Raw genomic sequence first — 10,870 nt, 5'->3', positions numbered from 1 at the left:
GACCGACAAAAAAAAGAGAAAAACATGGAAAAGAATGATGGCTTTAACCAAGCCGTTTGCAGAATTCCATGCCAGACATTGCACTTATTCTTTAAAATAATTTCAAATTTCGAAACGCAAAATCCGAAAAATAAATTAAATGTTAAATATTGTTAATTTTTTAAATATATTTTTTATCATATTCTCATTTAAAATGAAAATATGAAAAAGCAAGTAGTTGACATTGAATATTTTGAAGTATAACTTATGAGAACAGTAATATAAAAGAAGCTGGAGGCAAGAGGACAGCAAATGTAGTCCGTTCCTCATTGTAACTACCAAGGAAGACAAATTTTACTCATTCTTCCTTCACCTAGTAATAGAACAATCATGAATTTTAAAGTATCATGTATGAGAAATGAACACATTTAATTCTGATAAGACTAGCAGTTTATTAATCATTAAGTCGTTTAGAGTTGCAAATTAATGCTATGGGATGTCATGAAATGCTGAACCGCAGAGTCACATCGGCCATTTGTTGTAAACTTCAAATAAAACATGAACATTACTTTGAATAACTGTCCACTTATTATAAATAATAATAGCAGCGTAAATTACAGATGTATCATATTGCCGGCCATTTGGCCGTTGTGTTAGATTTATTTATGGAAATTCTCCAAGGAGAAGCAATGATTACTTCCACCACTGTAAATCCCTCAAGTCAAGAACACATATTAGGTGGCAGAAGTCCACGCCTGTACCTTTATTTTCGAAACCATCAAGGTTTCTTTGCAGTTCCATTAACGTGTTCTTGTTCTTTCTTTGGATAAATGCCAAAGTAATTTTCATAGTCACTCTTTTCTGTTTTTATTTTTTACTATTATTTTTTGGTTCTGCTGAATTTGTGAACTGCAGTAACTGTAATGTTGTACAGTGCATGCTTTTCAGGATATAAGTGCTTTCCCCGCATGCGTGCATCCAGATGAAAGAAAGAAAGAAAGCAAGCAGCATCGTTAATTTCCCTAACGATATACAGATGCGAAACAATATTTCAAAAGAGCATTTAAAGCCTGATCGATATACACCTCTCATGACCCGGAGCTTATTCGTGTACACTTGTTTTTTTGCCTGGTAGCTTAATAGTACACAACTGTATTCTTAGCAATAGTGTAAACAACAGAAAAAAGATTATTAAAGGAATTTTACGATTCTGAAGAATCTGTTTATTGTTAAAAATGTAGGTCATCATCGATGTGAAAAACAAAATATTAAAATGGCAATAAAATATGTAGGAAAGAATTTTATTTTTACTTAACGATCCAAGATACTGGTGCAGAGCATTGGGTCAACTAGCGAATGATGGCAGTCTGACGAACGGTGTCGTCATAAGTATCTTTCTAAGGGCGCTGCTGTAGGCAAAATGCCAGTTACGTATTGGGCATTTTATGTTAAGTGGCATTCCAAAAGATTATTGAAGGAATTTTACGATTCTGATGAACCTGGTTATTGTTAAAATGTAGGTCATCATCGATGGGAAAAATAAATATTGAAATGGCAATAAAATTGGAAGGATTTGATATTGTCTAGACATTATCAAAATTAGTGTATACAAACAACTATTTGTTAATAATCTTTCAGGGATTTCTTCTTCCACCCTCAGGGGAAACTTCGATTTTCTAATTGCCTTCTGAATAATGTAATCAACTAAAGTTTCATTTACATTTAAAACAGTAATGTAATCAAGAAAAAAAATCGTTCTGTTCTTTTGTGTTATATTTAAGAAATTCTATCTTTGTGTTACTCCTCAATTTCTTTGTCTCTGTCTCTTATGAGAGAAAGAAAACATCATCTCTTTCACCCTCTCCTTTGTTGACAAGGGTGAGCAGCAAACTCGCGCACGAGTAGCTGATTGGCTAACAAGACAAGGTCTATTCAATTTCATTCCTGAGTTCTTGAACTGCAGCTGGTTTCTCACCGTACCTAGAGCCCTTCAGTTTATTCTCACAGATAGAGGTTTGGTGTTAAATAGAGGAAGTGGAAATATTCCACACTTCTTCTTCAGCATATTCATTTCTACATAAAATTGGAATTAGAACGGGTCTGACAGACATCCAATGAAGGGGTATGCGTGTTGCGCAAATGTCCTCCACCTCGGTAAAGCAACTCATTTCCTTGTAGCTGAGAATAACTGAGCTACAGCATATTCAGCTACTCAATATTTGTAATGGGATTTTCAAATAAAAACGGCTTCACAATATGTCTGCAGAATGAATATGCCATGTTATTACTAGCCTTGGGAGATTCAGCGCACTGTACACAATGAAGACTTGCGCTTCCTATGGGAATTCGCAGTAGTTGTCACGGTAGATCTCAGCACCATGGAAACTAAAAGTGAGTCCTCATCGAGGGTAAAAAAAAAACAGCATCTTCGCCACACTTCCTTAGAAATCAAGTCAACCCAATCAGAGATGGTCTTTATTTTTTTTAGACCACAGCAGTCATGCCCATGCATTTTTCACTCCGAAGCGTTCAGAATCCAGTGTAGAATTTCTCGACTACTTCTGATCCGATCCCACTAGCACACTGCCTCGACGAGCGTTGGGGGATCATGGGAATACCAGTATCACTACAACATGATCCAACTCGTCTCTTGATGTGTATTGTTTTTCAGAATTGCGCTTAAATTACGCTATTCCATCAATTAATGAATTATCGAAGTAAAAGTGTTGGCTCAGTTGCCAGTTCTCTTCTATACTTATGTATTTATTTTTTTGCAGCTCGCATGCTGCCTGAGATTTCCACGACCAGGAAATTGATAAATCTATTTCCTTTTTCTTTTCTTTACACTACATTCTAAGTTTTAGTTAGTTCTCTTTTTTATTTTTATTCTTATCCTTGAATATATTGCGATTTTTCTACAGTATTCCTATCAGAATGCAAAATAAAAAGAAGTGCTGAATAAGATGGATTATCAAAATAAAACGGTTTGGGCTGAATTTTTGCTGCGACCGTCATTATCTGAGCAACGTGATTTTTCGGATACCACCTATCTTGGCATAATGACGACATGGTTGAAAGGTCTGAATATTCATTTTCAACCCCATTTACCTCATATTCGTCGTACACTATTTGAGAGCATGGGTCATACTGAATTGATGAACATTTTATCGCTTCCCTTATAATACACAAAGGAGGAACAGCTTGGTGATAACATTCTCTTGCAGCTTAAGTGCACAGCAGAATTTAATGAAAAGGAAAATGGAAGAAACTTTATGTGCAAGGAAGTGGTGCTTTGGGAGCTACACTTGATACCGCCTGTTAAGTCCTGGGTTGATTGGTGACCATGCTGTTTGTGATTTATCATCTGTAAACGAGGGTAATAAATTATAATTGTTCTAATTAGTGATTCTTGGTAATGAGATAGAAGTATATTAATTTTTATATGTTTAATTAGAGACTTAGTTGGATTTAAAATAACTATTTTTTATTTGTATACTTTTTGAGAATATTTATTTTTTAATTACTCACATTTAGACTTTCTTTTTAAGTGTTTATCAATAACCTTTAATTCGTCCAGGATATTGTTAAATGTCATGGTAAAGGTGACGTTGTCTTGTGAGTATCAAAATCCGTGTATTTTCATAATTTTAAATTGTATTTGAGTGAGCTGGTTTACTTCAGCATAAAAGAAATTCTGTTCTTCTTCTCCACGATATTCTTCAGTTAATAACCTTGACACATAAATTAATTAAAGACTAGCTACACTTTCATCATTACTGTATTGCTGTGTTCTAAAAAAATAACTTAAACAAAAGAGATTCGTGCTTATTAGCCTTTTTTCTTTTTTTTATTCAGACTGAAATCGAATCGCCCACGCTCTCATTTTTCCTTCCTACTACACGATGCGACACTGCTAACGATCGAGGATTCGATTCAGAGCGTGAGTGTGGACCTACTTTTTTAATTTTTTCCCCTTTACAGATCGTGAAATCAGGCGTGAAATTGATCCTGCATGGCCATCATTTTGTAACCTAGGATCGTGTTTAGCATCCACTTCTAAGGGGAACGAACATATCCCGAGAAGATCGTCATTTGAGTGGAGACCTGAAGGGTGGTGGAGTTGAATGTCACTTAATCTACTCGCAAGCAGGGAGCCAAGAAATATTTTGTGACATAAAATGACACCCGTACATATTGATTATCCAAGTTTTCCCAATGGCATTTATTGAGGATGACAGAAACAACCTCCTATTTGATGCCCAGGGAAACGTGTTTTAGGTACATTCGACTAATGAGGAGGACCACCAAAGGAAACATCGAATAATCTCTAGTCTCTACCTAAGCTTTATTAATGCTATGTTATAGGTTATAATCGAAATTTGGGATCTTTCTTCTTGGTTTTGTAATTTAATCAAATAAAAGCGAAAAAAACATCTAAACATTAAAACATACAGGATTATGTATTAAAATCGAAGTGCAATGCTTTAATATTCAAAGTAAAATGAATGAAATTAATAAAATCGATTACTAAACACAAATTAAAACATATTTAATCCGTAATAGGCTAAACTGATCAGCTAACGCTTACTAACTGCACTCATACAGAATTTTTTTCCCGGTGAATGAATAGTTAAATGAAATATTCGAAATCCATTTTAAACTTGGGAAAGCGCTCCTTTCTTTCTCGCACTTTCATTATGTTCTTTTATTTACAGTGATTGAATTTAGAGTGTAAATACAGCCTTTGGTAACGTAAAATTGGTTTGTTTTCTTGACAGATGGGTGATGTAAAAATGCAGAATCACTATATACTCGTAATATAGTTAGATATTTTTTTCATAAAGTTTTAAAGAGTACTCCAAAACAAACTACCTCTAGAACTTTTCCGAGAAGTAACCGGAAAGACACAGAGCACGAAGATTTTGAATCTCTTCATTATCTAACTCACTTCCCCTCTCTTGACTATTATTTCAATCCTACAGACTTTTATTTTTAGCTATCGGTTAGTTCGTATTTTCAAAATTATGTGGGAGAAATTTTCCTGTAATTATGCGAGACATCAAAAGAGTTGTAGCGATTTTACATTGGTATATTTCCTGAGGGATCCACGCCAATTCATTGTACAATAGTCCGGTGTACGAGACAATTTGGCGCACCGAAACCAGGTTAAAGGAACAGACCATTGTACCATCTCTTAGTCAGAAGCGTTGAGAACCGTCACGGGTCCTAGTTGAAATGCCACACTGGGTCAGAACGCTTTTCCAGCTTTTTTATGTAGGGGATTCGGATTCTAATTATGACCATTACCCAATCTTCAGAAATCTTACCCGCCTACCCTTAACCCATCCACGGTACTAGCCTACTGCTAACTTTTTTCAGTAAAAACTGCGGTACGGGTTGCAAACAAAACTTCGGAAGATGCCCATTACTCAGCCGGCATACGCTAATGATCTCTACTTTTGGGCTCTGGAACAACTCCCCATCCTATGTATGTTTCCTAAAAAATGTGACTTACAGAAGTGAAAGTAAAGCGCGAACAAGGTTCTCTTGAATCCCAATCTTTAACCTGTCTGTAGCACTTTTTTAATAGGATCTCATAAAAAAGTAGAATGTGCATTAATAAACGAAGGTATGCTTCATGAGAAATATAAAATATCAAGAACGGCATGTGGTCAATAAATTTACCATTTACAGCACGTCATGTAAAAGTTTGCATTTTCTGTCTTGCTTTGGCGTATATATTTGGCCGAATTCTCCCAAAGAATTCACTGAATTGTCTCAGTCACCAATTGTCTTTTATGCCAAATTGTCGAACTGCTGTCGTACAACGAAATTTCTTGCAATGAATCGACGTGATCCAATCCCATTAAATGATCATGATGAACAGATGGATCCAACTATACTTCAACAGATGCTCCCTCACTGCAGCTAAAACTATGTTCGAGACCTTGATGTTAATACTGCTCCATCTTAACATCCATCCGCAGGTGTGCTATAAGATTGGAGAATGATGAAAATTCAATTGATAATTCATGATCAGATTTTTGTTCTATTGCTATTGTAATATAAATAGCACATTAGCATCTAAGCCAATATTGCGCTGTGTGTTATGTCTATAGAAGAGTGTTTGCATTTTGTGATACTGAAAAACTCAGAACACTTCACAGGAGAAAAAATCTTCTTCTCTCCTCCTGAATTTGTTTACCTACAGCCTCAATTGAAGCGACCTTTAATAATTCCTCTCTCCTCGACGGAATTCGAACCCAAACCTCTCAAAAAACGAGTGGTTCCACCTTTAATTTCCTTGACCAATGGTGAAACCCTCCACATTCTCATAGAAGACCCGTGATCATCTAGCCTACAATCTGCAATAACGCAAAGAAATGCAAATGGTGTGCATGGTAATGTTTAGAGAAATTGATCAATCAGTGAACTGTAAACTATGAATCATTTACAGAAATTCGTTTCAAAGAAATCTTCGCAAGTTATTTTTAGTTTCATCGAATGTCTCTTTGTCAATTTCTACTGACTTATCGAAAGGTCAGCGTGCACAGAATCAATATTTTTTGTATTATGCTCGTTAAACTTTAATGACTACTGTTTTTGAAAAAAAAGTACTGTACGATAAGAGAATACCATTAGAACTTCTGCCTGTTGTTCATCATGAATATTTTAACCCTTAATCTTTAAGAAATATTTAAAACAAGAAATAAATAACACGCTTATCATTTTAACCACCTTATCGCAAATACTTTGGGGAATATACTTAATATAAAATCCCTGTCCCTTTTTTCGACAGATCCTGTAGAAATGCACTTCTGCTTTCTTTAAAACTTATTCCTGCCTCGGCTGAGGATGGCTGTTGGTAGAAATTGCTGCCCGTCTTCCTACAGACTTATGTTTGTGTTACAATTTTGGAAAAAAATTAATAAAGCAAAATATCTCCGGTTTCCTCGCAGAAGAGAATGCGTGTGAAGAAAGATAAATGGAAAGAGGTAGCAAGATTTATTGTAATATTTCGCATGAGTGATGCAACACCTACCATTCATCATCCCAGCCATGTTTTGTAATCCATTTGAAACGGCAGAGACTTACTCTAACGTAGAGATTATTAAGGCTCCGAAGAAGTGTTCTGACATTACAGTGATTGCCAAAGGATTTATAACGCTATCGAATAAAAAAGGCATAGCAACACATTTGCGCGTCCATCACCATTCTTCACCGCAAATATGGTAATTCCTTCTACCTCCTCCTCTTAGTGTAGAACTACCACGTGTGTGCCACTCTCTGTTTTGTGTTATCAGATCTTTTTGACACATCCCATTTCCCCGGGAGACACAAACCAGTTACAATGCCATGAAGTATCAAAGGTCTATCATTCATTTAAGCTAAGGAATCTGTTTTGGTGTCCTGTAGAATTTTTTGTTGTTTTATTTTTGTAATCCCTCTCTTATGACAGCTCGACCAACTTTGTAAGATTCATCAGCTAACGTAATCCAAAACTCTTACAATTATACCCATCTTCTTGATACTTGTACATATAATGAATAGTCTCTCAGAGTTATAGCATAAATTGATTTCGATTGATTTCAAAGAGATTGATTTCAAAGAGATTGATTTCGATTGATTTCAAAGAGATTGATTTCAAAGAGATTGATTTCAAAGAGATTGATTTCGATTGATTTCAAAGAGATTGATTTCAAAGAGATTGATTTCAAAGAGATTGATTTCGATTGATTTCAAAGAGATTGATTTCAAAGAGATTGATTTCGATTGATTTCAAAGATATTGATTTCGATTGATTTCAAAGATATTGATTTCGATTGATTTCAAAGAGATTGATTTCGATTGATTTCAAAGAGATTGATTTCAATTGATTTCAAAGAGATTGATTTCAATGTTTAGAAATTTCAAATGTGTAATGCTCAAAAATCATTCGAAAGATTCAAAAATTCAGAAAATTTCCACTTCGAAATACATAAACAAGTTTCGAAATTTGAAATGTTTAATTGCAAGCTAGCGTTTGTTACCATTCAGCCTGAGTAGAAAGAATGTCAACTTCCATTTCTACATACGAAATTTGCAGGTATATTTGATCATTAAATTATGGAATTAATAGAATAATAATTAATTGTACGCTATATCCCAGAACAAGTTGGTGCCTTTTCTGTACACCCTTTCAGAAATCAGACAGTCACAAGTGGCACTTAACAGAAACACTACCGATCACATACACAAGTGCCAAAAGCAGATGGGTCTCTGATACTTGATTAATTCTCTAGAGGTCAAGTTGTCCAAGGGTGATGCTTTCCGCAAGGGTGGTCGTTCACAAGGGGGTTCTGACAATGCCGGTATGCGGATACAAACACACTGAACTACAGTTCAATAACTAATGGTCTCGAAGGAAGTGAATTGCTAAAGTTTGGTATTGACTGAAGGACACGTAAGCTTTTCAGTGTTGTAGGCTTTGGGTTATTTGCATCTTTCTCGGCGGTTGGAAAACTTAAAAGAAACTCAGAAGGCTCCTGAGCTTGCAGTTCCAACTATAGAACGGAGATCCTTATACTGTTAAAGGTCTGTACTATTAGAATTAATAATAGGCAGACATTATTCAGTGTCCAATGTTTTTCTTTTGTCGCCAGATAGAAAATCAGAAATAATTATGGAGTGTCAACTGTAACAGCAGCAGGAGTTACAAAACGCTAATTTTTATTTTCATTCTCTTTAATTTTTATTAATTATGTTCTATAATATATAATCAGGATAAAAACACAAATTACAATTCATATTAATAGGGTATTGTGAAAGAACTTATCGCTGTGCAATAAAATATGTAATTAGAAATAGAATAAAATGATTTTTTTAGAGTACAATAAAATATTAAAACAGAAAACCGAATCAGTGTCTAAAACTTTTCACAGTTTTAGAAAAAAATTTGTTAGACTGAAAGTGGAGTTCGTAAACTATCAATTTTTTTTATAATTTGTCTAAATAGAAAAGAAGAAGCATTTCAGGCACAAAGAAATGCCTGAATATGTTGTGTGAATGTTACAGGACTATAGAAGACATTTTCAGACATTGCTAGCCGTGTGCATTAAACAACTAAGAATCTCATAACGTAGAATAACTTCATCTATTCATGTGTATGTCCATAAATTGCATATGCTCCTGGTAGGTTTTTCTGTTTTGTTGATCCTCGCCTGAGACCAACCAATTCAGCCATGGAGTGAAAAAAAGCTCATAAAAGTTCCTCGCGTCACTGAGGGGATTCAAACCTCCTGGGCCTTTTCCTGTGTACAGAGGACGGTTATTATAATCACTGTGCTATCTGCGTGGACACATGATATGATACATTAGAAATGGGATTCATTAGACCAAGGTACCATTTCATAGTCATCAACTATTCACTGTCAGTGTTCTTAGCACCATGCGCGCCGCAGTTGCTTGTGCCACGGATTCAGGTAATGGTGATAACTGGATTGTCGACTGATATATCCTCATCTACTGGAGCTTCTGGGAATCCTTGTTGCTGGCTCCATATAATATGAGGCAGGCAAGAACTATCCTGAGTTCACTATATCCATTATTACATTATTGTAATACTGCATGACCTCTACCACACTGCAGATATGGAACAGACTATTACACAAGCCTAATCTGAAGCAGAGGCCACAACGGTTAATTCTCGCTTTCAGACTCAAATTGCACTTCTTTTCAATGCTTCTCATATTGCAAGCTGACGAATGCTAGCTATTTTTCCACAGATGAGCTAGCTTTTATTCTGCTCGCCTAGTCCATTTTCTGTTGTTAGGGGTGGCGCTGGTGGTCATAACTAATGGCTATGACCACCAGCCATTAGTTATGGAAATAAGAAACAGCTATATTAAAATATAGCTTCGCATATTTTAATACAGCACTTCATATCTCCATGAAGTGCTGTATGTGAAGTTAAAGTGTTCATTGGCCAAAGTATTTTTTTAATCAGTATTCCAAATTTGCTCTATAGATACCTTATATATTATGGTATTCTTAAACTTGACAGAAGAAATTAACTCCAGCAGTAAAAAATTATTTAACTTTCTTTTTAACTCTAGTTTTCTAATTAAAATCTTTCACTTAGCTTTATTAATGAGTACTCATATTTTTAACTATCCAGGCTGCTGTTTATTAGTTCTTTCATTTCCTTTTTTATTTCGTATAATTTCAATTAATCACCAAGCACATATTTAACAAGTAATATTCTCATATTTATTAGAAGTTTCATTACACAAACTCTTAGCTTCATCTTTATCGAATCATTGTGGTAGATATCCTAACATGTGGTAATTGTGACTGACCTCTTCCTTGAATATCTTTTCGCGCGTCTCATTTTCAATAAATTGTCTTTTCGATGGTTAAAAGATTCTGTTTTTTTTCGATGGTTAAAAGACTCTGGTATCCAATTTTCTCCCCATCTGGTCTTCACTCCCGCTTATCGACGGAAGAACATTTCTTTCGTCTAATTTTTATATTTTTTTTGCTTCAATTGGCTTCAAACTGATAAATATAAATAAATAAATATTCATTTATCGCAAATATAACAAGCCCATTACAACACATGGCTGGGGGCAGATAATAATACAAAGAAAATAGCATAAAACAATCGAATACACAGCAGATTTCATATAAACATTAACAATTACTAGAAATTATATTTATGAATTAAAAAAAATGATTTGCAGAACAGGACATTTGGCTTTCAGTTTCAGTTATTGGGTTGGATGCAGGCTGCTGTTTTTATTTCTCTTCGTTTTATTGGAGATCTGACTCCTGTAGGCTTCAGAGTTGAGTAACATGTTGCAATCAATGTTTCGGTGATTTATGGAGTGGAGGAATGGAATGCATCGGGGAA

The sequence above is a fragment of the Mastigoproctus giganteus genome, chromosome 12, assembly GCF_048544385.1.
Source record: "Mastigoproctus giganteus isolate SK-2022 chromosome 12, ASM4854438v1, whole genome shotgun sequence".
Taxonomy (NCBI): domain Eukaryota; kingdom Metazoa; phylum Arthropoda; class Arachnida; order Uropygi; family Thelyphonidae; genus Mastigoproctus; species Mastigoproctus giganteus.
The sequence above is the reverse complement of the archived record's forward strand: the minus strand, read 5'-3'. Positions refer to the sequence as shown.